Source organism: Pongo abelii, chromosome Y (genome assembly GCF_028885655.2).
Source record: "Pongo abelii isolate AG06213 chromosome Y, NHGRI_mPonAbe1-v2.0_pri, whole genome shotgun sequence".
Taxonomy (NCBI): domain Eukaryota; kingdom Metazoa; phylum Chordata; class Mammalia; order Primates; family Hominidae; genus Pongo; species Pongo abelii.
In genome coordinates, this window is record NC_072009.2 from 47331347 (window position 1) to 47359268 (window position 27922).

Consider the following 27922-nt stretch of genomic DNA (forward strand, 5'->3'; position numbering starts at 1 on the left):
CATTCTGTAATCTGGGTGTATTCATGTGTCATGCTGCGTATGTGTTTTCAGTCAGTAAGTATTTATTGAAACGTAGAAGACAGTATACTGTCTCTTTTCCAGTTGCGGATTATATACTGCCCTTAGTTTTTTGAAATGAAGTACAGAAAAAGCCATAACGTTTGTAGGAGAACTTCATAATTCCCTATAATATTGTCAGATACGAAACCCTTTAGAAGTATTTTAACAAAGAAACAGCAAATGCATTAATTTAACTTACATTGAAGTCTGTCTTAATAGAGCCTTATCACCAGCGTAAAAAATAACTTCTGGGTGGGCATAAGTACACAGTATAAATAAGGTAAACCTGTCTGGCGAAATAGTCACTTCTTTTGTCATTTGTCTGTTCCCCCTCCCCACCCAAAGGGCAGCACTTGACAGACTCTTTCTTTCTTCATAAAATCAGTCACTCATTTAGAATTCTGCAACGCTGTATGTAGAAAAATAATGTTTTAAAACTATTTCATAGTTTTTTATATTGGGAATAGTATTTCTAATTAACAAAATGTTTTATCATATTCGTTCATTCTTACTGTAAACTTTATTTTTAGGCACATCCTACTTACCCAAATTCAGCAGTTCACGTCATCACTGGATATCATTTGCCTGTGTATAATTATCAGGTAATTTAAGAGGGAGTAAAATGATTTACTTTCAGATACTATTGAGCCCTTTTTTTGTACAAATTGCTTGAATAGTTTGCCATTTTAAAGTAGTGAAATGTACCTAAAATTTACGACAACACTTAGAATTAGTCTAGAATGAAGGCCTCTGTATTATTTAGAAGTAATTGCGTTACATTTTGACAGGAATGTACTTAGCAAAAACTTTACTGTAGAACAGGTTTTTGAGATGTGGTGTCCCTTTCTATATTGTAGCATGTTTATTTTCATCTTGCTGTCAAATAGCTGAAACATCCAGACTGACTTTTATCAATTTTTTAGACAGACAGAGTGAAATAAAATTACTACCCACCTTTTAGAGCACAGAATTTGAATTATATTTGTATTTTAGCTGGCTGCTTCACATTAGTCGTCCTCTGGGTCTCTTTTCATAGCCGTGACTGTATATATGACCCATAATCATATCTATGGTAATCAATTCCAAGAACTAATATCCTTGAGATTTCCACAATACCAACCCCAGAAAATTGGGAAAAAGTTGAGGTTTTACATACAGAGGTAACATCAAAAACGTCAGGGATTAGAAACCTAAAGTAATTCTTTTTTCCGTTCTGTTTCTTTTATTAGAAGAACAAATTAAAGGAGCCAGCATCTGTTCTTCAATATTGTGTATCTTATGTGTTTTTGAAAATGTGAAGGCATATTTGAATGATTTTTGTTTCCTGTCTCTACTAAAAGTACAAAAAAATTAGCCAGGCGTGGTGGCGCACACTTGTAATCCCAGCTACTCTGGAGGCTGAGGCAGCAGAATCACTTGATCCTGGGATGCAGATTGCTGTGAGGTGGGATTGTGCCACTGCACTCCAGCCTAGGCTGCAAAGAGAGACTCAGTCTCAAAAAAAAAAAAAAAGATGCTATGAATATCTTTGTGGAAATATCTTGGCACGCTTGTACTATTAATTTCTTGAGATGAATTGCTATCAGTGGAATTGCTAGGTGAAAGCACTTTGCCCCTTTTATAACAATTTTATAACTAATTCTCCTTTTTAGTATACTGGTGAGTATCCCCGCTTATCAAATTATGATACACCTTTTCCAAAGTACTCTTGGTAAATCACGTATTAGTGTTTTCTCACTGATGGTGTGTAGAATGCTGTCTTTTCCACACCCATTCCAGTGAAAGTTATTAGTATTTTTTAAATTGTCAGCCTAATAGCTGGAAAATACTACATTATGTTGATGGGCACTTTTTAAAATCATCGTTGAAGTTGGTCATTGATGTTTAGCTTTTTAAATTACCTTCTTAATTTTATTTTTCTTACTGATTCATAAAAAGCTTTTTGTTAGTATTCACTATTCTAATACTAATAGTATTCACTCTTAGTTATACATAGTGGAGAAAACATATAGGAGTGATAAGGTGACCTGGTGCCCTTACCTTATCCCTAATTTCAATTGAGTTGACTCAACTAGTTCACTTGTAAGCTTGATGATAGGGTAGAATGAGATTGATCGAAAAGAAGATTCCTCTTTCTCTGAAATTTGACTTGGGGTTTTAAAAAATTTAAAAATGAGTGCTGTATTTTATCAATTGATTTTCAGTGGTGAATTAAAGTAATGTATCCTGCAAATGGAGTATTCTTGCATTCCCAATATAAACTTAGACTCTTTATATACGGCTGGAATTTCCCATTTGTGTTGAGGGCAGGGATGGATCATCTGGATGAGGCTTTGTTACTTATATGCTTCTAGCTTTGTAAAATGCGTTGAGAAATACTTTCTTCCTCTTTGAAAACAGAGTTTCTGCATAGCACTCTTTTATTATCTGTGGCCACAACCCATTTTTCAGGTCTCATATATACTTTTGCTTTCTTGTGTTTTCTTGCTTTGTTTTGCCAGGATTGTTTGTTGCTCGAATTTCATCCTCCCCACGCACCACTCCCCGAGAATCTGCTCTTGGATTTACTTAAGGTTTTCATTCCGATTTTCACGTCATATTTTCTTAATTTTATCACTCTCTTTATTTGCTCCTCTTCCTATTGCTGTGAATGTAACTTTGCTGACTACAGATGATAGGCTTTTTCCTGATCAGTTTATGTAAATATTTATTCCTATAGAAAAATAATATATATAATATAAATTTATTCCTATAGAGATTGCACGTAGCATTCTTTTGTAACAGCTGGCCGTGACTCATTTTTCAGGTCTCGTATATATTTTTGCTTTTTCTTGCATAGTTTTGCAAGGATTGCGTATTGCTTGAATTTCGTCCTTCCCACGCAGCACTCCCCAAGAATCTGCTGCTGCATTAACTTCTGATTTTCCCGTCATATTTTCTTAATTTTAGCATTGTCTTTATTTGCTCCTCTTCCTGTTGCTGTGAATGTAACTTTGATGACTACAAATTCTAGCCTTTTTCCTGGCCAGTTTATGTAAATATCAATTTGCTTACATGTTCACTTAGTAATTGCATTAGATAATACTGGCAAAGGAGCTGACATCGCTGGAGTTTAATGATAATTTTCTCCAGCTTTTAGCTGTCTTTGTCACTTGATTGTCTGCATATAACAAGGAATACGCTTGCTAGAAATCGCAGTGAGAGTTGTGTATATGATGGTTTTGAAGCTCACCCGTTTACTATTCCAACATTTCTCACTTCAAAATTCACCAACTCACTTGAAGGTATGATTAAGAAAATTACTCCTTTAATGCAGTTGGTTTGCGGGATGCTATTGACAGTTACGATGGTACTTTCTTTAAAATTAAACTTTAGCTTATCCTAAGCATTCCTTTATATTTTTGGCCATAGTTTAGAAATAACCAAAGGCTATCTATTGATTGTGGATTTATATATATACATATATATATATAAAATATATTTATATATAAATAAATATATTATATATAAAAATAGATGTAGAAAATATTTATATATATAACATTTATATAAAATATATATAACATTTATATAATATTTATATATAACATTTGTATAATATATATAATTATAGATATATATATAATATTTATATATACATAATATTTGTATAGATATATAATATTTATATAGATATATATACCTTACATAATTATGTATAAATACACACAGAGTCGGAATTGAACAATCCCTGCTAGTCAAGCCATGGTAAAAATGAGGTACATTGCAAAAAATGAAGTACGTGGCTTACTTTGTTAGCTTTGAGCGCCACCTGCTCGCTGAGGACTAGGACGTGATGGTGACTTGCTTAATTTAAAATGTTACCACGCTGTTAAAGAGATTCAGTGAATTTTATATGTACGGTTCCAGTTAAGCAGGCAGCCAGTTTGTAAGATCCAAGCTAACGTCAAACTTCTTATAAAATCAAATGCCTTTTTTCCTCTTTACCAAACTAAGTATCCATTTTACTATTTGTGTATAGAGTATGAGAATCAGAAGAGACACCCGAGGCCTTTTCCGGCCATTTCGTTTTCAAGCAAGGAAACTGAAACTGAGGTCATGAAAAGATTCACTTTCGTGAGCAATGGAAATCAGGTTCTTCCCAAACAAGAATTTTCCTCTTCAATTCTTGTGTCACTGTCACAAGGTTTCTTAACCAGACCCTTTGCAAATTTGGCACCAAATAATTCCTTATTGTAGGAGGCTGTCTTTGCATTGTAGGATGTGCAGTAGTATGCCTGGCCTTCAGCCCATCAGATTCCAGGAATACATCTCAGTTGTGACAGCCAATCTCTAAACGTCGCTGAATGCCCCTGGGGCTCAAAAATCTTGCCCAGTTGAGAATCAGTGCATTTCCATAACCTGTCATGATCTGACGCAGGTTTCTGCCAGATGTTACATTTCTAAATTAAAATACATCCAAACACTGTGGTGCAGAGACAATACCGTAATATAGCTTGCTTATCAAAGAAAAACATATCCAAAGTTCATCCACAAATCAAGGGGGAGTTGAAAAGGAGAAAAAGAAACTACAAGAATTTCAGAATTTCTTTTGTTTTGTTTTGTTTTATTCTGTTTGGGATTTCTGAATGAAGTGAGAAGGAATCGGTAAATTGTCTATAGGGAAGGGCAATCTAAGCAGGTTCCCAGTAGTTCAAGATAATGCAGCTTAATGTCATTTGGAAAAAACAATAATGGAAGACATTTTTAGAAAGGAAAAACTTTAAAAATAGTGTTGTAAATTTTTCTTCCACATCATTGTCATGAAATAACGCTGTTAAAGGAAAGAATTAGGAATGAGTTGCAAACCCAAAATAGCAGGTACAAGCACAAAAGAATAGAGAAATGCAGTAACCTCGGCTTTAGTTGATGTGACAATTTAGATTTCGTGTGTAGTAAAGCTGCGTAGAATCAGTAACTTCTAGCATCTAATTAGACTCAGTAACTTCTAGCATCTAATTAGCAAAGCAGGAACCCACTTTTCTTATTAACTTCGATAACATTATTGTGTTGTTCAAAAAGATACACAGTTTCTTTCGTCTTTTGTTTTCTTTCAGACAGGTGTATGTGTAATAGTTTTGTCTTTTGCAGCTTTTTGTACTTACCTTTTAAAGTCAACAGCACTTCATCAATGATTTTTAAGTTAATGATGTGTCATAGTTTCCTGATGTTGTTTCAATTAGTTCTTAATTAAAATTTTTTTCAAAATAAGTCAGCTAAATAGTGAAGCCAAAAAAGAAACTTGAAAACAAATCGGCTGAAAAGAAATTCAAATAACAGGACACTAACTTACATTGGCATTACCACTTTTACCACTTTATACATACAAAATGAATTCACAGAGGTTATCTCATTTCATTCTCAAAGCAGTTTGCCCACAGATACATAGCTGGTAAGTAAGTAGGTGGCTTATAACCACTTACCTGTAAGGGACATAAACCTAGATCTCCTGACTAAATTAATTTTTGTTTCACTGTGCTATATTGTTTGTCCAACATATATATTAGTTATGAATACTACTTCAGAAAATTTTACATTAACCTTAGAGTCAACAGTGGAAAGAATAAAGACAGTTCTGATCAGAATCTAGAAAATGAATGAGTTATATGTATGTGTTTTTTTGATCTGAAAATAAAGATGGTATGATTTATATCTATCAGCCCACTTTGAAAACTAGAATTATCAGTCGGACTGATTCCGTGTTACTCAGGAAGAAAAGTGTTATTTCAAAAGATGCTTTGAACACCCTAGCGTTAGCGAAGAGGATTATAAGAAATTGATTTAACACATTGAGGCTTATTTTCTTTTTGGTGCGGCCTTTTTTTTTTTTTTTAAGGTTTATCTTCAGTATACTCAGTAAAGTGAAAAGTTGTTTATGAATGTAGAACAGGATGTTTTTTTAAAAAATTTATTTATTCATTTATTTATTATTATTATACTTTAGGTTTTAGGGTACATGTGCGCAATGTGCAGGTTAGTTACATATGTATACTTGTGCCATGCTGGTGCGCTGCACCCACTAACTCGTCATCTAGCATTAGGTATATCTCCCAATGCTATGCCTCCCCACTCCCCCGACCCCACAAGAGTCCCCAGAGTCTGATGTTCCCCTTCCTGTTTCCATGTGTTCTCATTGTTCAATTCCCACCTATGAGTGAGAATATGCGGATTTTGGTTTTTTGTTCTTGGCGATAGTTTACTGAGAATGATGATTTCCAATTTCATCCATGTCCCTACAAAGGACATGAACTCATCATTTTTTATGGCTGCATAATATTCCATGGTGTATATGTGCCACATTTTCTTAATCCAGTCTATCCTTGTTGGACATTTGGGTTGGTTCCAAGTCTTTGCTATTGTGAATAATGCCACCATAAGCAGACACGTGCTTGTGTCTTTATAGCAGCATGATTTATAGTCCTTTGGGTGTATACCCAGTAATGGGATGGCTGGGTCAAATGGAATTTCTAGTTCTAGATCCCTGAGGAATCGCCACACTGACTTCCACAAGGGTTGAACTAGTTTACAGTCCCACCAACAGTGGAAAAGTTTTCCTATTTCTCCACATCCTCTCCAGCTCCTGTTGTTTCCTGACTTCTTAATGATTGCCATTCTAACTGGTGTGAGATGGTATCTCATTGTGGTTTTGATTTGCATTTCTCTGATGGCCAGTGATGGTGAGCATTGTTTCATGTGTTTTTTGGCTGCATAAATGTCTTCTTTTGAGAAGTGTCTGTTCATGTCCTTCGCCCGCTTTTTGATGGGGTTGTTTGTTTTTTTCTTGTAAATTTGTTTGGGTTCATTGTAGATTCTGGATATTAGCCCTTTGTCAGATGAGTAGGCTGCGAAAATTTTCTCCCATTTTGTAGGTTGTCTGTTCACTCTGATGGTAGTTTCTCTTGCTGTGCAGAAGCTCTTTAGTTTAATTAGATCCCGTTTGTCAATTTTGGCTTTTGTTGCCATTGCTTTTGGTGTTTTAGACATGAAGTCCTTGCCCATGCCTATGTCCTGAATGGTAATGCCTAGGTTTTCTTCTAGGGTTTTGATGGTTTTAGGTCTAATGTTTAAGTCTTTAATCCATCTTGAATTGATTTTTGTGTAAGGTGTAAGGAAGGGATCCAGTTTCAGCTTTCTACATATGGCTAGCCAGTTTTCCCAGCACCATGTATTAAATAGGGAATCCTTTCCCCATTGCTTGTTTTTCTCAGGTTTGTCAAAGATCAGATAGTTGTAGATATGCGGCGTTATTTCTGAGGGCTCTGTTCTATTCCATTGATCTATGTCTCTGTTTTGGTACCAGTACCATGCTGTTTTGGTTACTGTAGCCTTGTAGTATAGTTTGAAGTCAGGTAGTGTGATGCCTCCAGCTTTGTTCTTTTGACTTGGTGATGCGGGCTCTTTTCTGGTTCCATATGAACTTTAAAGTAGTTTTTTCCAGTTCTGTGAGGAAAGTCATTGGTAGCTTGATGGGGATGGCATTGAATCTGTAAATTACCTTGGGCAGTATGGCCATTTTCATGATATTGATTCTTCCTACCCATGAGCATGGAATGTTCTTCCATTTGTTTGTATCCTCTTTTATTTCCTTGAGCAGTGGTTTGTAGTTCTCCTTGAAGAGGTCCTTCACGTCCCTTGTAAGTTGGATTCCTAGGTATTTTATTCTCTTTGAAGCAATTGTGAATGGGAGTTCCTTCATGATTTGGTTCTCTGTTTGTCTGTTGTTGGTGTATAAGAATGCTTGTGATTTTTGTACATTGATTTTGTATCCTGAGACTTTGCTGAAGTTGCTTATCAGCTTAAGGAGATTTTGGGCTGAGACAGTGGGGTTTTCTAGATATACAATCATGTCGTCTGCAAACAGGGACAATTTGACTTCCTCTTTTCCTAATTGAATATCCTTTATTTCCTTCTCCTGCCTAATTGCCCTGGCCAGAACTTCCAACACTATGTTGAATAGGAGTGGTGAGAGAGGGCATCCCTGTCTTGTGCCAGTTTTCAAAGGGAATGCTTCCAGTTTTTGCCCATTCAGTATGATATTGGCTGTGGGTCAATATTGTCATAGATAGCTCTTATGATTTTGAGATACGTCCCATCAATACCTAATTTATTGAGAGTTTTTAGCATGAAGGGTTGTTGAATTTTGTCAAAGGCCTTTTCTGCATCTATTGAGATAATCATGTGGTTTTTGTCTTTGGTTCTGTTTATATGCTGGATTACATTTATTGATTTGCGTATATTGAACCAGCCTTGCATCCCAGGGGTGAAGCCCACTTGATCATGGTGGATAAGCTTTTTGATGTGCTGCTGGATTCGGTTTGCCAGTATTTTATTGAGGATTTTTGCATCAATGTTCATCAAGGAGATTGTTCTAAAATTCTCTTTTTTGGTTGTGTCTCTGCCCGGCTTTGGTATCAGGATGATGCTGGCCTCATAAAATGAGTTAGGGAGGATTCCCTCTTTTTCTATTGGTTGGAATAGTTTCAGAAGGAATGGTACCAGTTCCTCCTTGTACCTCCGGTAGAATTTGGCTGTGAATCCATCTGGTCCTGGACTCTTTTTGGTTGGTAAGGTATTGATTATTACCACAATTTCAGATCCTGTTATTGGTCTATTCAGAGATTCAACTTCTTCCTGGTTTAGTCTTGGGACAGTGTATGTGTCGAGGAATTTATCCATTTCTTCTAGATTTTCTAGTTTATTTGTGTAGAGCTGTTTGTAGTATTCTCTGATGGTAGTTTGTATTTCTGTGGGATCGGTGGTGATACCCCCTTTATCATTTTTTATTGCATCTATTTGATTCTTCTCTGTCGATTTTGTTGATCCTTTCAAATTTCTTTTGAAATTTCTAGGAATTGAAATACAAATTCCTTTTGTATTTCTGTGGGATCGGTGGTGATATCCCCTTTATCATTTTTTTATTGCATCTATCTGATTCTTCTCTGTCAATTTTGTTGATCCTTTCAAAAAACCAGCTCCTGGATTCATTAATTTTTTGAAGGGTTTTTTTGTGTCTCTATTTCCTTCAGTTCTGCTCTGAATTTAGTTATTTCTTGCCTTCTGCTAGCCTTTGAATGTGTTTGCTCTTGCTTTTCTAGTTCTTTTAATTGTGATGTTAGGGTGTCAATTTTGGATCTTTCCTGCTTTCTTTTGGGGGCATTTAGTGCTATAAATTTGCCTCTACACACTGCTTTGAATGCATCCCAGAGATTCTGGTATGTTGTGTCTTGGTTCTCGTTGGTTTCAAAGAACATCTTTATTTCTGCCTTCATTTTGTTATGTACCCAGTAGTCATTCAGGAGCAGGTTGTTCAGTTTCCATGTAGTTGAGCGGTTTTGAGTGAGATTCTTAATCCTGAGTTCTAGCTTGATTGCACTGTGATCTGAGAGATAGTTTGTTATAATTTCTGTTCTTTTACATTTACTGAGGAGAGCTTTACTTCCAAGTATGTGGTCAATTTTGGAATAGGTGTGGTGTAGTGCTGAAAAAAAGGTATATTCTGTTGATTTGGGGTGGAGAGTTCTGTAGATGTCTATTAGGTCCGCTTGGTGCAGAGCTGAGTTCAATTCCTGGGTATCCTTGTTGACTTTCTGTCTCGTTGATGTGTCTAATGTTGACAGTGGGGTGTTAAAGTCTCCCATTATTAATGTGTGGGAGTCTAAGTCTCTTTGTAGGTCACTCAGGACTTGCTTTATGAATCTGGGTGCTCCTGTATTGGGTGCATATATATTTAGGATAGTTAGCTCTTCTTGTTGAATTGATCCCTTTACCATTACGTAATAGCCTTCGTTGTCTCTTTTGATCTTTGTCGGTTTAAAGTCTGTTTTATCAGAGACTAGGATTGCAACCCCTGCCTTTTTTTGTTTTCCATTTGCTTGGTAGATCTTCCTCCATCCTTTTATTTTGAGTCTGTGTGTGTCTCTGCACGTGAGATGGGTTTCCTGAATACAGCACACTGATGGGTCTTGACTCTTTATCCAATTTGCCAGTCTTGTGTCTTTTAATTGGAGCATTTCGTCCATTTACATTTAAAGTTAATATTGTTATGTGTGAATTTGATCCTGTCATTATGATGTTAGCTGGTTATTTTGCTCGTTAGTTGATGCAGTCTCTTCTTAGTCTCGATGGTCTTTACATTTTGGCATGATTTTGCAGCGGCTGGTACCGGTTGTTCCTTTCCACGTTTCGCACTTCCTTCAGGAGCTCTTTTTGGGCAGGCCTGGTGGTGACAAAATCTCTCAGCAGTTACTTGTCTGTAAAGTATTTTATTTCTCCTTCACTTAGGAAGCTTAGTTTGGCTGGATATGAAATTCGGGGCTGAAAATTCTTTTCTTTAAGAATGTTGAATATTGGCCCCCACTCTCTTCTGGCTTGTAGAGTTTCTGCCGAGAGATCCGCTGTTAGTCTCATGGGCCTCCCTTTGAGAGTAACCCGACCTTTCTCTCTGGCTGCCCTTAACATTTTTTCCTTCATTTCAACTTTGGTGAATCTGACAATTATGTGTCTTGGAGTTAGTTGCTCTTCTCGAGGAGTATCTTTGTGGCGTTCTCTGTATTTCCTGAATCTGAATGTTGGCCTGCCTTGCTAGATTGGGGAAGTTCTCCTGGATAATATCCTGCAGAGTGTTTTCCAACTTGGTTCCATTCTCCCCGTCACTTTCAGGTACACCAATCAGACGTAGATTTGGTCTTTTCACATAGTCCCATATTTCTTGGAGGCTTTGCTCGTTTCTGTTTATTCTTTTTTCTCTAAACTTCCCTTCTCGCTTCATTTCATTCACTTCATCTTCCATCGCTGATACCCTTTCTTCCATTTGATCGCATCGGCTCCTGAGGCTTCTGCATTCTTCACGTAGTTCTCGAGCCTTGGTTTTCAGCTCCATCAGCTCCTTTAAGCACTTCTCTATATTGGTTATTCCAGTTATACATTCTTCTAAATTTTTTTCAAAGGCTTCAGCTTCTTTGCCTTTGGTTTGAATATCCTCCCGTAGCTCAGAGTAATTTGATCGTCTGAAGCCGCCTTCTCTCAGCTCGTCAAAGTCATTCTCCGTCCAGCTTTGTTCCGTTGCTGGTGAGCAACTGCGTTCCTTTGGAGGAGGAGGAGAGGCCCTCTGCTTTTTAGAGTTTCCAGTTTTTCTGCTCTGTTTTTTCCCCATCTTTATGGTTTTGTCTACTTTTGGTCTTTGATGATGGTGATGTACAGATGGGTTTTTGGTGTGGATGTCCTTTCTGTTTGTTAGTTTTCCTTCTAACAGGCAGGACCCTCAGCTGCAGGTCTGTTGGAGTACCCGGCCGTGTGAGGTGTCAGTCTGCCCCTGCTGGGGGGTGCCTCCCAGTTAGGCTGACCGGGGGTCAGGGGTCAGGGACCCACTTGAGGAGGCAGTCTGCCCGTTCTCAGATCTCCAGCTGCATGCTGGGAGAACCACTGCTCTCTTCAGAGCTGTCAGACAGGGACATTTAGGTCTGCAGAAGTTACTGCTGTCTTTTTGTTTGTCTGTGCCCTGCCCCCAGAGGTGGAGCCTACAGAGGCAGGCAGGCCTCCTTGAGCTGTGGTGGGCTCCACCCAGTTCGAGCTTCCCAGCTGCTGTGTTTACCTAAGCAAGCCTGGGCAATGGTGGGCGCCCCTCCCCCAGCCTCGCTGCCGCCTTGCAGTTTGATCTCAGACTGCTGTGCTAGCAATCAGCGAGACTCCGTGGGCGTAGGACCCTCTGAGCCAGGTGCGGGGTATAATCTCCTGGTGCGCCGTTTTTTAAGCCTGCCGGAAAAGCGCAGTATTCGGGTGGGAGTGACCCAATTTTCCAGGTGCCGTCTGTCACCCCTTTCTTTGACTACGAAAGGGAACTCCATGACCCGTTGCGCTTCCCGAGTGAGGCAGTGCCTCGCCCTTCTTCAGCTCGCGCACAGCGCGCGCACCCACTGACCTGCGCCCACTCTCTGGCACTCCCTAGTGAGATGAACCCAGTACCTCAGGTGGAAATGCAGAAATCACCCGTCTACTGCATCGCTCACGCTGGGAGCTGTAGACCGGAGCTATTCCTATTCGGCCATCTTGGCTCCTCCCCTAAATTTTCAACTCAGGATGATTTTAATAACTTTAATTTTTACCAGTCTAAACTTTCTAGTTTTGGGTGTCTTTTTTAACTACTTCACAGAGTATTTTCACAAATACTAAATGAGTATTCTTCCACAGCATTATACAAGACTCGGTGATGAGCGGCAGTAGGTTTAAGAAAGTACTATATCCTTTGGTTAAAATTCCATGCTGATGTCCTCTGATTAGTTTAAATCCTGAGCCTGAACTGAGCTGCACTGGTGACTAATTTACAATGAAAGTAATTTATATAAAATATACGTAAAATACAAAATGATATTTCACATTGTGTATGGGTTTTGCCTGCATACGTAATTATGATGTCTACTTTCCAAATTACAGTCTGCTGCAAATCCTGAGACTCCCAACTCAACCACCTGCAGAGAGGCCAGCACCCAGTCTTCATCAGCTGCGGCTAGCCAAGGCTGGGTCTTACCAGAAGGCAAAATCATGCCAAACACTGTTTTTGTTGGTGGAATTGATGATAGGGTATTGTATTCATACCTCATTGTTACCTTAAAATACATTATGAACAATGGGATTTGGGCCCTGTTACAAACTTAATGTGTTTTTGTACTTCATGGAGGTTTAGAATTGCTTTTAGGTTTGACCCATAGGTACTAAAAATATCTTTGACAAAGAGCTACTGGTCATTTTGGGGATAAATGGGGAAGAAATTTTCCCCCTCATGGTAGTAAAATTGTAGTAAAATTGAAATTTTTGAATGCCGAATTTTTACTCTGACGTTCCATTCTGTTCCATAGACGGATGAAACTGAGATCAGAAGCTGCTTTGGTAGATATGGTTCAGTGAAAGACGTGAAGATAATCACGAATCGAAGTGGTGTGTCCAAAGGGTGAGTAATTTTATCAAAAATATCTGAACTCTAGTCCCCTGTTCTATAGGTATGAGACAAGACTTCAAAACTGATATTCTGACCCTTGTATAAATGAAATTGTTTGCGGTGTTAATTTCTTTCACGTAGGGGATAAAAGGTTATTACCAGTTCTTTTATTTAATCATTTTTCTAATGTTTGTTTTGAAATGTCTGCAATTTTTATTTCATACAGATGAGTTAATCAGTTTTCTCAAATAATTGTTTTCTTCATAGACTGCACCGCATCTTTAATTTTAACCACCTTGTCTTAGATAGTAAGTTAAATTCAGGTTCACAGATGTGAATTCTTTGTTAATCAATGAAGTTTTCACACTGCCCTAATCCTAGCACATTTTGACATAGTACTGCTTAAGAAAAAGTAGTATTTGTAGAGGATCTGTCATGTGCATGTTAGCACATACTTATCATGGTATATTATTCATCTTTGGTCATGATCACGTCTGTATATAGAATAGTAGAAGTTCTGAACCATGTACTGTATGATGGTGATTTTATGCTTCATTTGTCTGCCTTTATAGCTATGGATTTGTTTCATTTGTTGATGATGTGGATGTCCAGAAGATAGTAGAGGTAAGTAATAGAAAAATCTCTTTCTTATCTTACTGCTACGACGTTTAGTGTTAGAGATATACTCAGACTTGTGTAAAATTTGGAGGAAGTTAGACTTCCTGTTCAAAATCCAAACTCAGAGTCACCTCCCATAACTTGATAGATCCTGTTTATTTCTGAGTGGACACCTAGGTTCACGAACTACAGACAGGAAAGGTTGGAGACAGGGTGATGAAAAGTTTTTGATCAACTTTCACTTGATGCCTGTTGACACTGATTAGAGTGGCAAGGGTAAGTAAGGTAGCTTCATGATGACAAATTTTAATTTGGTGCGTAGTTGTCACTGATCGTCTATGATGATAGGCACTTTAGAAGACTTTAGGTGTTTACCCAAGTCTTGGAAGCTAAGACTTGAAAATGGATTCTAGTTTTGTTACTGTTCTCTTTTCAGTCACAGATACATCTCCAGGGTAAAAAGCTGAAGCTGGGCCCTGCAATCAGGAAACAAAAGTTCTGTGAGTAGGAAAAGAAATTGTTCTTTTTTGACCCGGGTAGCTTTTTAAATAACTAAAAGTAGGCGTTTTTCTTCTTGCTTTTCAAAAAGGTGCTCATCATGTGCAGCCGCGTCCTTTGGTAGTTAGTCCTCCTCCTCCACCACAGTTTCAGAACGTCTGGAGGAATCCAAACACTGAAACTTGCCTGCAGCCCCTAATCACGCTGAATCCTGTAACTCAGTACGTTCAGGTAAGAACTGCTTATGTTCCTGTTCTCTTGTTTATTGTAGTCATCCTTGCGTCTGTGGAATTGTATCTACACTTTCCATAGTAAGTGGCAATGGAATCCCTGTTTGAACAGTGTGAGTAATGGGAAATTTGTTACTTTTGTTAGAAATTTCTTACTCTTAGTGTTGGTTATTTGAGCTAAAAATCTTCTATATACTTTGTGAGACTTTCTCTCAGAAATGATCTCTGTAGACATATGAACAAATCTCTTCCTATCTCTTCCTTTTTCACCCCATATAACTAGTTCCTAAAGTATTTGGAAGCCGCTCTCCTTATGTGTCTGCCTAGCTTATTGTTCTCTAAGGTTAGCAGTTAACCTAGCTATTCTTTGCTTGCAATGATTTCCAGATGCCTCCTCGTATAAATTGCTGACTTCTGGATATATTCTGGTTCTTGGATGGGTAGATTTCTGTAGCTCTTCTTTACTTGCAATGCTTTCCAGATGCCTCCTCATATAAATTGCTGACTTCTGGATATATTCTGGTTCTGAGATGGGTAGATTTCTGATCTCTTTTACTCTGTCTATAAATCCCGTGAGTTTCTGGCATGTCATTTCTCTGATGCTGGTTGCTTTGATATTTAAAGTAGGATTTGACATCCTCTGTCACTTACTGGTGATAAATAACGTTTATTTCGTTGTTCGTTCCTTTCATTTCTGTGTGTGTTTAAAAGACCTTTTGTTTGATGGAATATAAAGTAACAAAATAGTAGTGAAATAGTTCTTCAGTGTCTCTCATTTGTTGACATTTTCCATGTCCTTGAAACGTGTAGGGTACACCTCCTCTTCTTTTTCCTTCTCTGAGCAATGGCTAGAATAAAAGCCCTGCTTGTTTCTGGCATTTACGGTGAGCCATTACTGAATATGGGTGTATTCATGAATGCTGCTACCTGTATGTTTTTAATTAGTAAGTATTCATTGAAACGTCGAAGACATTATACTGTCTCTTTTCCATTTGTGGCTTATATACTGCCCTTAATATGTGTAAATGAAGTACCGAGAAAGCCGTAACATCTGTCGAAGAACTACAGTATTACCTTATAATATTGTCAAATACAAAACAGTCTGGAAGTATTTTGCCAAAGAAATAGCAAATATATTAATTTAACTTACGTTGAAATCTGTCTTAATAGAGCCTTATCACCAGTGTCAGAAATTACTTCTGGGTGGGCATAGGTAGACAGTGTAAATAAGGTAAACTTTGGCTGGTGCAATAGGCACTTCTTTTGTCATTTGTCTCTTCCCCTTCCCCACCCAAAGGGTAGCACTTGACAGAGAATATTTGTTTCTTCCTAACGTCTGTCATTCATTTAGAAATCTGCATTGCTGTAGGTAGAGAAACAATTACTATTTCAATGTTCTTCCTATTTTTGTCACGTTGGGAATGATACTTCCTTCTAATTAAAATAACAGTGTTTTACCGTATTAATCCATTCTTTCTGTAAACTTTATTTTCAGGCTTATTCTACTTACCCAAATTCACCAGGTCAGGTCATCACTCGATATCAGTTGCCTTTATATAATAATCAGTTAATTGAACAGGGAGTAAAATGATTTACTTTCAGCTACCATTGAGGCCTTCTACTTGTTTATACAAATTGCCTGAATGGGTTGTCATTTTAAACTAGTGAAGTGTACCTGAAATTTTAGAAAACGCTTAGAATTAGCGTAATGAAGGCCTCTGTAGTATTTAGAAGTGATGAAATAATATTTTGACAGGAGGGTACTTGGCAATAACTTTTCTGTAGAACAATTTCTGAGATTTGGTGTTCCCATCTTTGTTTTAGCATGTATTTTGTTATGTTTGCCGTCAAAGAGCTGAAACATGCAGACTGTCTTTCATGAATTTAGAGATACAGAGTGAAGTAAAAGCTTTACCCAATTCTTAGAGCACAGAATTCCAATTGTGTTCTTATTTTAGCTTGCTGCTTCATGATAGTAGTTCTCTGGGTCTCTTTTCAATGATACAACTATATCTGTGACCGATAATCATATGTGTGGTACCAAATTCAAAGAATTAGTATCTTTGAGAGTTTCACAATGCGATTTGCAGAAAATTGGGAAAAAGGTGAGATTTTCTATGTAGAAGGAAGAACAAGAAGTTGAGGGATTAGAAACCTAAAGTACTTATTTTTTCTATTCTGTTTCTTTTGTTCTATTAACCAAGGAGCCAGCATGAGAAGTACTTCGATGTTGTCTGTCTCACGTGTTTTTGAAAATGTGTAGTAATGTTTGAATAATTTTGGTTTCCTTTTTTTTTTTTTTTTCCCCCCCCAAGATGCCACCACAGCGGCCTGTTGGGGAGCAAAGGAGTTATGCTGTACCTCAGGTAAAGTGAATGCGCCAAACGTACACTCCCTGTTCTTTCTTGATTTTTTTCTATTTCATACGTGCCTGTAGTTTTTTTAAATCGTTCTTTGTATTAATGTGGCACATTTTGTTACTTTCTTTTTAACCCAATTTTAAACTCCTATGGGAGCAACAGTGCCTTTTTCTCTCCCAGGTTTTTGCATGCTTAAGCAATGGCTGGTCCACATAATGATAAGAATTCAGTTACTTTTTGATTGACTATACAGTCCATGAAAGGTAATATTAATGTGGCCTTAGAATGAGCGTGTATCTGCCTGGAATCTGCCTCTGGCCTTACCCTCCGTAAAAAAAAAAAAAAAAATGTGTTCAAGAGAAACAGAAATGTTTTGCTATTAATTACTCTTAAATAAGAATAGGAAGAAAAAAGAATACTACCTCTAAAACACCCGAACTGCTTTCCCGCCAAATAACTAGTTCCAAAAGTATTTGAAAGCAGCTGTCTTCATGTGTCTGCCTAGTTTATTCTTCTCTAAGGTTAGCAATTCATCCAGCTATTCTTTACTTGCAGTGTTTTCCAGATGCCTCCTCATATAGATTGCTGACTTCTGGGTATATTCTGGTTCTGGAATGGGGAGATTTCTGATGTGTTTTACTATATTTATAAATCCCGTGAGTGTCTGGCATGTAATTTCTCTGATCCTGGTTACCTTGATATTTAAAGTAGGATTTGACATCCTCTGTCACTTACTGGTGATAACTAACGTTTATTTTCTTTTTAGTTTGTTTTATTTATGTCTTAGTTTAAAAGACATTTTCTTTGATGGAAAATAAAGTAAGAAAATAGTGGTGAAATAGTTCTTCAGTGTCTCTCGTTTGTTGACATTTTCCATGTACTTGAAACGGGTAGGGTATACCTCTGCTTCTTTTTCGTCCTGTGAACGATGGCTAGAAAAAAAGCCCTGTTTCTCACATTTACTGTGAGCCATTACGTAATCTGGGTGTATTCATGTGTGATGCTATGTATATGTTTTCAATCACTAAGTATTTATTGAATCGTAGAAGACATTATACTGTCTCTTTTCCAGTTGCGGATTATATACCGCCCTTAGTTTTTTGAAATGAAGTACAGAAAAAGCCGTAACATTTATAGGAGAACTTCATATTACCCTGTGGTCTTGTCAAATACAAAACCCTTTGGAAGTATTTTAAGAAAGAAAGAAAGCAAATGCATTAATTTAACTTACATTGAAGTCTGTCTTAATAGAGCCTTATCACCAGAATAAGAAATAACTTCTGGGTGGGCATAAGTACACAGTATAAATAAGGTCAACTTGTCTGGTGAAATAGTCACTTCTTTTTTCATTAGTCTGTTCCTCCTCCCCAGCCAAAGGGCCTCACTTGACAGAATATTTCTTTCTTCATAAAATCAGTCACTCATTTAGAATCTGCGGTGCTGTATATAGAAAAGTAATGTTTTAAAACTTTTTCATAGTTTTTTATATTGGGAATAGTATTTCTAATTAACAAAATGTTTTACCGTATTCATACATTCTTGCTGTAAACTTTATTTATAGGCCTATCCTACTTATCCAAATTCAGCAGTTCACGTCATCACTGGATGTCATTTGCTTGTATATAATTGTCAGGTAATTTAAGAGGGAGTAAAATCATTTACTTTCAGATATTATTGAGCCCTTTGTTATACAAATTGCTTGAATAGTTTGCCATTTTAAAGTAGTGAAATGTACCTAAAATTTAAGACAACACTTAGAATTAGTCTAGAATGAAGGCCTCCGTATTATTTAGAAGTAATTGCATAATATTTTGACAGGAATGTACTTCGCAAAAACTTCACTGTAGAACAGTTTTTTGAGACTTGGTGTCCCCTTCTATATTGTAGCATGGTTTTTTTTCATCTTTGCCGTCAAATAGCTGAAACATTCAGACGGACTTTTATCAATTTTTTAGAAAGACAGAGTGAAATAAAATTACTACCCACCTTTTAGAGCACAGAATTTGAATTATATTTGTATTTTAGCTGGCTGCTTCACAATAATAGTCCTCTGCGTCTCTTTTCATAGATATGACTGTGTATATGACCCATAATCATATCTGTGGTAATAAATTCCAAGAACTAATATCCTTGAGATTTCCACAATACCAACCCCAGAAAATTGGGAAAAAGTTGAGGTTTTACATAATAGAGTTAACAACAAGAACGTCAGAGATTAGAAACCTAAAGTAATTCTTTTTTCTGTTCCGTTTCTTTTATTATAATAACAAATTAAAGGAGCCAGCGTATGTACTTCAATATTGTGTTATCTCATGTATTTTTGAAAATGTGAAGGAATATTTGAATGATTTTTGTTTCCTGTCTCTACTAAAAACACAAAAAGATTAGCCAGGCGTGGTGGCGCACACTTGTAATCCCAACTACTCGGGAGGCTGAGGCAGCAGAATCACTTGATCCTGGGACGCAGGTTGCTGTGAGCTGAGATTGTGCCACTGCACTCCAGCCTAGGCAGCAAAGAGAGACTCAGTCTTAAAAAAAGCGATGCCATGAATATCTTTGTGTAAATATCTTGGCACGCTTCTGCTATTAATTTCTTGAGATGAATTGCTATCAGTGAAATAGCTAGGTGAAAGCACTTTGCCCCTTTTATAATGATTTTATAACTACTTCTCCTTTTTAGTATACTGGTGAGTATCCCCGCTTATCAAATCATGATGCACCTTTTCCACAGTACTCTTGGTAAATCACGTATTGGTATTTTCTCATTGACGGTGTGTAGAGCGCTCTCTTTTCCACACCCATTCCAGTGAAAGTTACTAGTATTTTTTAAATTGTCAGCCTAATAGCTGGAAAATATTACATTGTGTTGATGCCCACTTTTTAAAATCATCATTGAAGTTGATCATTGATCTTTAGCTTTTTAAATTAGGTTTTTAATTTCATTTTTCTTACTGATTCATAGAAGACTTTGTATTGGTATTCACTTTTGTCATACATAGTGGAAAAAATATATAGGAGTAATAAGGAGGTGCCCTGGTGCCCTTACCTTATTCCTGTTTTCAGTTCAGTTGACTCAACTAGTTCACTTGTAAGCTTGATGATAGGGTAGAATGAGATTGATCGAAAAGAAGATTCCTTTATCTCTATTTTACTTGGGTTTTAAAAAAATTTAAAAATGAGTGCTGTATTTTGTCAAATGATTTTCAGTGATGAATTAAAGTAATGTGTCCTGCAAATTGAGTATTCTTGCATTCCCAATATAAACTTAGACTCTTTATATACTGCTGGAATTTCCCATTTGTGTTGAGGGCAGGGATGGATCATCTGGGTGAGGCTTTGTTGCTTATATGCTTTTAGCTTTGTAAAATGCTTTGAGAAATACTTTCTTCCTCTTTGAAAACAGAGTTTCGGCATAGCATTCTTTTATTATCTGTGGCCACAACCCATTTTTCAGGTCTCATATATACTTTTGCTTTCTTGTGTTTTCTTGCTTTGTTTTGCCAGGATTGTTTATTGCTTGAATTTCATCCTCCCCACGCACCACTCCCCGAGAATCTGCGCTTTGATTTACTAAAGTTTTCATTCTGATTTTCACGTCGTATTTTCTAAATTTTATCACTCTCTTTATTTGCTCCTCCTCTTTTGCTGCCAATGTAACTTTGCTGACTACAGATGATAGGCTTTTTCCTGGTCAGTTTATATAAATACCAGTTTGCTTACATGTTGACACAGTAATTGAATTAGATAATACTGGCAAAGGAGCTGACCTCCCAGGAGTTTAAATAACGATAATTTTTTTGCAGCTTTTAGCTGTCGTCGTCACTTGGTTGTCCACATGTAACAAGGAATGTATTTGCTCTATGTGGCAATGAGAGTTGTGTATATGATGGTCTTGAAGCTCACTCCTGTTTACTATTCCAACATTTCTCATTTCAAAATTCAACAACTCGCTTGAAGATATGATTAAGAAAATTACTTCTTTAATGCAGTTTGTTTTCAGGATGCCATTGACGGTTACGTTGGCACTTTCTTTAAACTTAAACTTTTCTTATCCTAAGCATTGATTTATATTTTTGGCCATAGTTTAGAAGTAACCAAAGGTTGTCTGTTGATTGTGGATTCTTACATATACATTATATAATTATGTATAAATACACACACAGTGGGAATTGAACAATCCCTGCTAATCGAGCCATGGCAAAAATGAAGTACATTGCAAAAAATGAAGTACATTGCTTACTTTGTTTGCTTTGATCGCCACCCGCTGGCCGAGGACTAGGACATGATCATTACTTCCTTAATTTAAAATATGATGACTCTATTAAAGAGATTCGGTGAATTTTATATGTACGATTCCAGTTAAGCAGGCAGCCAGTTTATAAGATCCAAGCTAAAGTCAAACTTCTTATAAAACCAAATGCCTTTTTTTTCTTCTTTACCAAACTACGGTTGTTTCGGGTATCCAAATGAGTATGAGAATCAGAAGAGGCGCCAGAGATCTTTTCCAGCCATTTGTTTTGAAGCAAGGAAACTGAAACTGAGGTCATGAAAAGATTCACTTTCGTGAGCAATGGAAATCAGGTTCTTCCCAAACAAGAATTTTCCTCTTCAATTCTTGTGTCACTGTCACAAGGTTTCTTAACCAGACCCTTTGCAAATTTGGCACCAAATAATTCTTTATTGTAGGAGGCTGTCTTTGCATTGTAGGATGTGCAGTAGCATGGCTGGGCTTCAGCCCATCAGATTGCAGGAATACATCTTAGCTGTGACAGCCAATCTCTAAACGTCGCTAAATGCCCCTGGGGCTCAAAAATCTTGCCCAGTTGAGAATCAGTGCATTTCCATAACCTCTCATAATCTGATACAGGTTTCTGCCAGATGTTAGATTTCTAAATTAAAATACATCCAAACACTATGGTGCAGAGACAATACTGTAATGTAGCTTGTTTATCAAAGAAAAACATAGCCAAAGTTCATCCACAAATCAAGGGGGAATTGAAAAAGAGAAGAACTACAAGAATTTCAGAATTTCTTTTGTTTTATTCTGTTTGGGATTTCTGAATGAACTGAGAAGGAATTGGTGAATTGTGTATAGGGAAGGGAAATCTAATCAGGTTCCTAATAGTTCAAGATAATGCAGCTTAATGTCATTTGGAAAAAACAATAATGGAAGACATTTTTAGAAAGGAGAAACTTAAAAATAGTGTTTTAAATTTTTCTTCCACAACACTGTCATGAAATAAAGCTGTTAAAGGAAAGCATTAGGCATTAGTTACAAACCCAAAATAGCAAGTACAGGCAGGAAAGAAAAGAGAAGTGCAGTAACCTCGGCTTCAGTTGATTTCACAATTTAGATTTCATGTATAGTAAAGCTGTGTAGAATCAGTAACTTCTAGCATCTAATTAACAAAGTAGGAACTCCTTTCTTACTACTATAAGGTTATTGTGTTGTTCAAAAAGATACACAGTTTCTTTCGTCTTTTGTTTTCTTTCAGACAGCTGTATGTGTAATAGCTTTCTCTTAGGCAGCTTTTTGTGCTTTCAGAGTCAACAGCACTTCACCAGTGATTTTTAAATTAATGATGTGTCATAGTTTCCTGGTGTTTCGATTAGTTCTTAATTAAACTTTTTTTCAAAATAAGTCAGCTAAATAGTGGAGCCAGAAAAGAAACTTGAAAACAAATCTGCTGAAAATAAATTCAAATAACAGGACACTAACTTACATTGGCATACCACTTTTCCACTTTTACCACTTTATACGTACAAAATGAATTCACTCATTTATATCTATCAGGCCACTGTGAAAATTAGAATTATCACTTGGACTGATTTCGTGTTACTCAGGAAGAAAAATGTTATTTCAGAAGATGCTTTGAACACCCTAGCGTTAGGGAAGAAGATTATAAGAAATTGGTTTAAAACATTGAGGTTTATTTTGTTTTTGGTGCGGCTTCTTTTTTTTTTTTTTAAGGTTTATCTTTAGTCTACTCAGTAAAGTGAAAAGTTGCTTATGAATGTAGAACAGGATGATTTTAAAACTTTAATTTTTACAAATCTAAACTTTCTAGTTTTGGGTGTCTTTTTTAACTACTTCACAGAGTATTTTCACAAATACTGAATGAGTATTCTTCCACAGCATTATACAAGACACGGTGATGAGCGACACTAGGTTTAAGAAAGTAGTATATCCTTTGGTTAAAATTCCATGCTGATGTCCTCTGATTAGTTTAAATCCTGAGCCTGAACTGAGCTGCACTGGTGACTAATTTCCAATGAAAATAACTTATATAAAATATATTATACTTAAAATACAAAAATGATATTTCACATTGTGTATGGGTTTTGCCTGCATACGTAATTATGATGTCTACTTTCCAAATTACAGTCTGCTGCAAATCCTGAGACTCCCAACTCAACCATCTGCAGAGAGGCCAGCACCCAGTCTTCATCAGCTGCGGCTAGCCAAGGCTGGGTTTTACCAGAAGGCAAAATCATGCCAAACACTGTTTTTGTTGGTGGAATTGATGATAGGGTATTGTATTCATACCTCATTGTTACCTTAAAGTACATCATGAACAGTGGGATTTGGGCCCTGTTACAAACTTAATGTGTTTTTGTACTTCATGGAGGTTTAGAATTGCTTTCAGGTTTGAACCATAGGTACTAAAAATATCTTTGACAAAGAGCTACTGGTCATTTGGGGATAAATGGGGAAGAAATTTCCCTCTCATGGTAGTAAAATTGTAGTAAAGTTGAAATTTTTGAATGCTGAATTTTTACTCTGACGTTCCATTCTGTTCCATAGACGGATGAAACTGAGATCAGAAGCTGCTTTGGTAGATACGGTTCAGTGAAAGACGTGAAGATAATCACAAATCGAAGTGGTGTGTCCAAAGGGTGAGTAATTTTATCAAAAATATCTGAACTCTAGTCCCCTGTTCTATAGGTATGAGACAAGACTTCAAAACTGATATTCTGACCCTTGTATAAATGAAACTGTTTGCGGTGTTAATTTCTTTCACGTAGGGGATAAAAGGTTATTACCAGTTCTTTTATTTAATCATTTTTCTAATGTTTGTTTTGAAATGTCTGCAATTTTTATTTCATACAGATGAGTTAATCAGTTTTCTCAAATAGTTGTTTTCTTCATACACTGCACAGCATCTTTAATTTTAACCACCTTGTCTTAGATAGTAAGTTAAATTCAGGTTCACAGATGTGAATTCTTTGTTAATCAGTGAAGTTTTCACAGTACCCTAATCCTAGCACATTTTGACATAGTTCTACTTAAGAAAAAGTAGTATTTGTAGAGGATCTGTCATGTGCATGTTAGCAAATACTTATCATGGTATATTATTCATCTTTGGTCATGATCACGTCTGTATATAGAATAGTAGAAGTTCTGAACCATGTACTGTATGATGGTGATTTTATGCTTCATTTGTCTGCCTTTATAGCTATGGATTTGTTTCATTTGTTGATGACGTGGATGTCCAGAAGATAGTAGAGGTAAGTAATTCAATGGAAAAGTCTCTTATTTATCTTACTGATACGACGTTTAGTGTTAGTGATATACTCAGACTTGTGTAAAATTTTGAGAAAGTTAGACTTCCTGTGCAAAATCCAAACTCAGAGTAACCTCCCATAACTTGATAGATCATGTTTATTTTTGAGTGCACACCTAGGTTCATGAACTACAGACAGGAAAGGTTGGAGACAGGGTGATGAAAAGTTTTTGATCAACTTTCACTTGATGCCTCTTGACACTGATTAGAGTGGCAAGGGTAAATAAGGTGGCTTCATGATGACAACATTTAATTTGGTGCGTAGTTGTCACTGATCGTCTATGATGATAGGAACCTTAGAAAGCTTTAGGTGTTTACCCAAGTCTTGGAAGCTAAGACTTGAAAATGGATTCTAGTTTTGTTACTGTTCTCTTTTCAGTCACAGATACATCTCCAGGGTAAAAAGCTGAAGCTGGGCACTGCAATCAGGAAACAAAAGTTCTGTGAGTAGGAAAAGAAATTGTTCTTTTTTGACCCGGGTAGCTTTTCAAATAACTAAAAATAGGCTTTTTTCTTCTTGCTTTTCAAAAAGGCGCTCGTCTTGTGCAGCCACGTCCTTTGGTATTAAATCCTCCTCCTCCACCACAGTTTCAGAACACCTGGAGGAATGCAAACACTGAAACTTGCCTGCAGCCCCTAATCACGCTGAATCCTATAACTCAGTATGTTCAGGTAAGAAGTGCTTATGGTCCTGTTCTCTTGTTTATTGTAGTCATCCTTGCGTCTGTGGAATTGTATCTACACTTTCCATAGTAAGTGGCAATGGAATCCCTGTTTAAACAGTGTGAGTAATGGGAAATTTGTTACTTTTGTTAGAAATTTCTTACTCTTAGTGTTGGTTATTTGAGCTAAAAATCTTCTATATACTTTGCAAGGCTTTCTCTCAGAAATGACCTCTTTAGACACATGAACAAATCTCTTCCTGTCTCTTCCTTTTTCACCCTATGTAACTAGTTGCTAAAGTATTTGGAAGCAGCTCTCCTTATGTGTCTGCCTAGTTTATTGTTCTCTAAGGTTAGCGGTTAACCTAGCTATTCTTTACTTGCAGTGCTTTCCAGATGCCTCGTCATATAAATTGCTGACTGCTGGATATATTCTGGTTCTGGGATGGGTAGATTTCTGATCTCTTTTACTCTATCTGTAAATCCCGTGAGTTTCTGGCATGTCATTTCTCTGATGCTGGTTGCTTTGATGTTTAAAGTGAGATTTGACATCGTTTGTCACTTACTGGTGATAAATAACATTTATTTTGTTCTTCGTTCCTCTTATTTCAGTGTGTGTTTAAAACACCTTTTCTTTGATGGAAAATAAAGTAACAAAATAGTAGTGAAATAGTTCTTCAGTGTCTCTCATATGTTGACATTTTCCATGTAGTTGAAACGTGTAGGGTACACCTCTTCTTCTTTTTTCCTTCTCTGAGCAATGACTAGAAGAAAAGCCCTACGTGTTTCTAGCATTTACGGTGAGCCATTACTGAATCTGGGTATATTCATGAATGCTGCTACCTGTATGTTTTTAATCAGTAAGAATTTATTGAAACGTAGAAGACGTTATACTGTCTCTTTTCCAGTTACGGCTATATACTGCCCTTAATTTGTGGAAATGAAGTATAGAGAAAGCCGTAACATCTGTCGAAGAACTACAGTATTACCCTATAATGTTGTCAAATACCAAACAATCTAGAAGTATTTTGCCAAAGAAATAGCAAATGTATGAATTTAATTTACGTTGAAATCTATCCTAATGGAGCCTTATCACCAGTGTAAGAAATAACTTCTGGGTGGGCATAAGTACCCGGTATATATAAGGTAAACTTTGGCTGGTGAAATAGTCACTTCTTTTGTCATTTGTCTCTTCCCCCTCCCCACCCAAAGGGTAGCACTTGACAGAGAATTTTTATTTCTTCATAAAGTCAGTCATTTAGAAATCTGCATTGCTGTACGTAGAAAAACAATTACTGTTTCAAAGTTTTTCATATTTTTGTTATATTGGGTATGATATTTCTTTCTATTAAAAAAAATGTTTTACCGTATTAATCCATTCTTTCTGTCAACTTTATTTTCAGGCTTATTCTACTTATCCAGATTCACCAGATCAATTTATATCTATAAATTCCGTCATCCCTGGATATCAGTTGCCTGTATATAATTATCAGGTAATTGAAGAGGGAGTAAAATGTTTTACCTTCAGCTACTATTGAGGCCTTCAACTTGTTTATACAAATTGCTTGAATAGTTTGTCATTTTAAAGTAGTGAAATGTACCTAAAATTTAAGAAATCACTTAGAATTCGTGTAATGAGGACCTCTGTGTTACTTAGAAGTGATGAAATAAGATTTTGACAGGAGTGTACTCAGCAATAACTTTTGTGTAGAACAATTTCTGAGATTTGTGTTTCCGTCTTTGTTTCAGCATGTATTTTGTTATCTTTGCTGTCAAAGAGCTGAAACATCCAGGCTGACTTTCATGAATCTTGCAGAGATATAAAGTGAAATAAAAGCTTTACCCAATTCTTAGAGCACAGAATTCCAATTGTATTTTTATTTTAGCTTGCTGCTTCATGGTAGTAGTTCTCTGGGTCTGTTTTCAACGATACAACTCTTATCTATGACCCGTAATCATATGTGTGGTAACAAATACAAAGAATTAATATCTTTGAGGATGCTACAATTCTATTTCCAGAAAATTGGGAAGATTGAGGTTTTCCATGTAGAAGTAACAACAAGAACTTTCAGGGATTAGAAACCTAAAGTACTTCTTTTTTTCTATTCTGTTTCTTTCATTATAACAAAGGAGCCATCATGATAAATACTTCAATATTATGTAACTCACGGGTTTTTGAAAATGTGTAGGAGTATTTACATAATTTTGGTTACTTTTTCTTTTTAAAAAAAAAAGATTCCACTGCACTGGCCTGTTGGGGCGCAAAGGAGTTATGTTGTTCCTCTGGTAAAGCGAATTAGTGAAACATATACTTCCTCTTCTTTCTTGATTTTTTGTGTGTCATATGTGCCTATAAATATTTTAAATCATCCTTTATATTAATGTGTTACGTTTTGTTACTTTCTTTTTAACCTGCCATGGCAGCAACAGTGCCTTTTTCTCTCTCAGGTTTTGTATGCTTAAGCAATGGCTTATCCACGTAATGACAAGTGTTCAGTTACTTGTTGGTAGATTATTTAATGTAAGAAAGGTAGTCCTAATGTGGCTTTACCTAAGAACGGTAGTATTAATTTGGCTTTAGAAGAGCATGTATCTGATTAGAATCTGCGTCTGGATTTACCAAGCATAAAAAATTTGATAAAGAGAAACAGAAATGTTTTTCTGTTAATTACTCTTAAAGAAGAGTAGGATTAAAAAGAGCATTACCTCTATAACACCTGAGCTGCTTTCCCCCATGTAACTAAAATATTTGAAAGCAGTTCTTCTCATGTGTCTGCCTACTTTATTCTTCTCTAAGTTTAGCAATTAATCCAGCTATTCTTTATTTGAAATGATTTCCAGATGCCTCTGCATATAAATTGCTGACTTCTGGATATATTCTGATTCTGGAATGGGTAGATTTCTGATAGTTTTAGATATCTGTAAATCCCATCAGTTTCTAGCGGGTAGTGTCTCTGAT

The 27922-nt window shown here is 36.6% G+C and overlaps 1 pseudogene; it reads left to right on the forward strand.

Annotated features, from left to right (window-relative positions):
• The window catches only part of LOC129053201 (deleted in azoospermia protein 1-like), a 57301-nt pseudogene that overhangs the window by 10787 nt on the left and 18592 nt on the right, over positions 1-27922 (forward strand).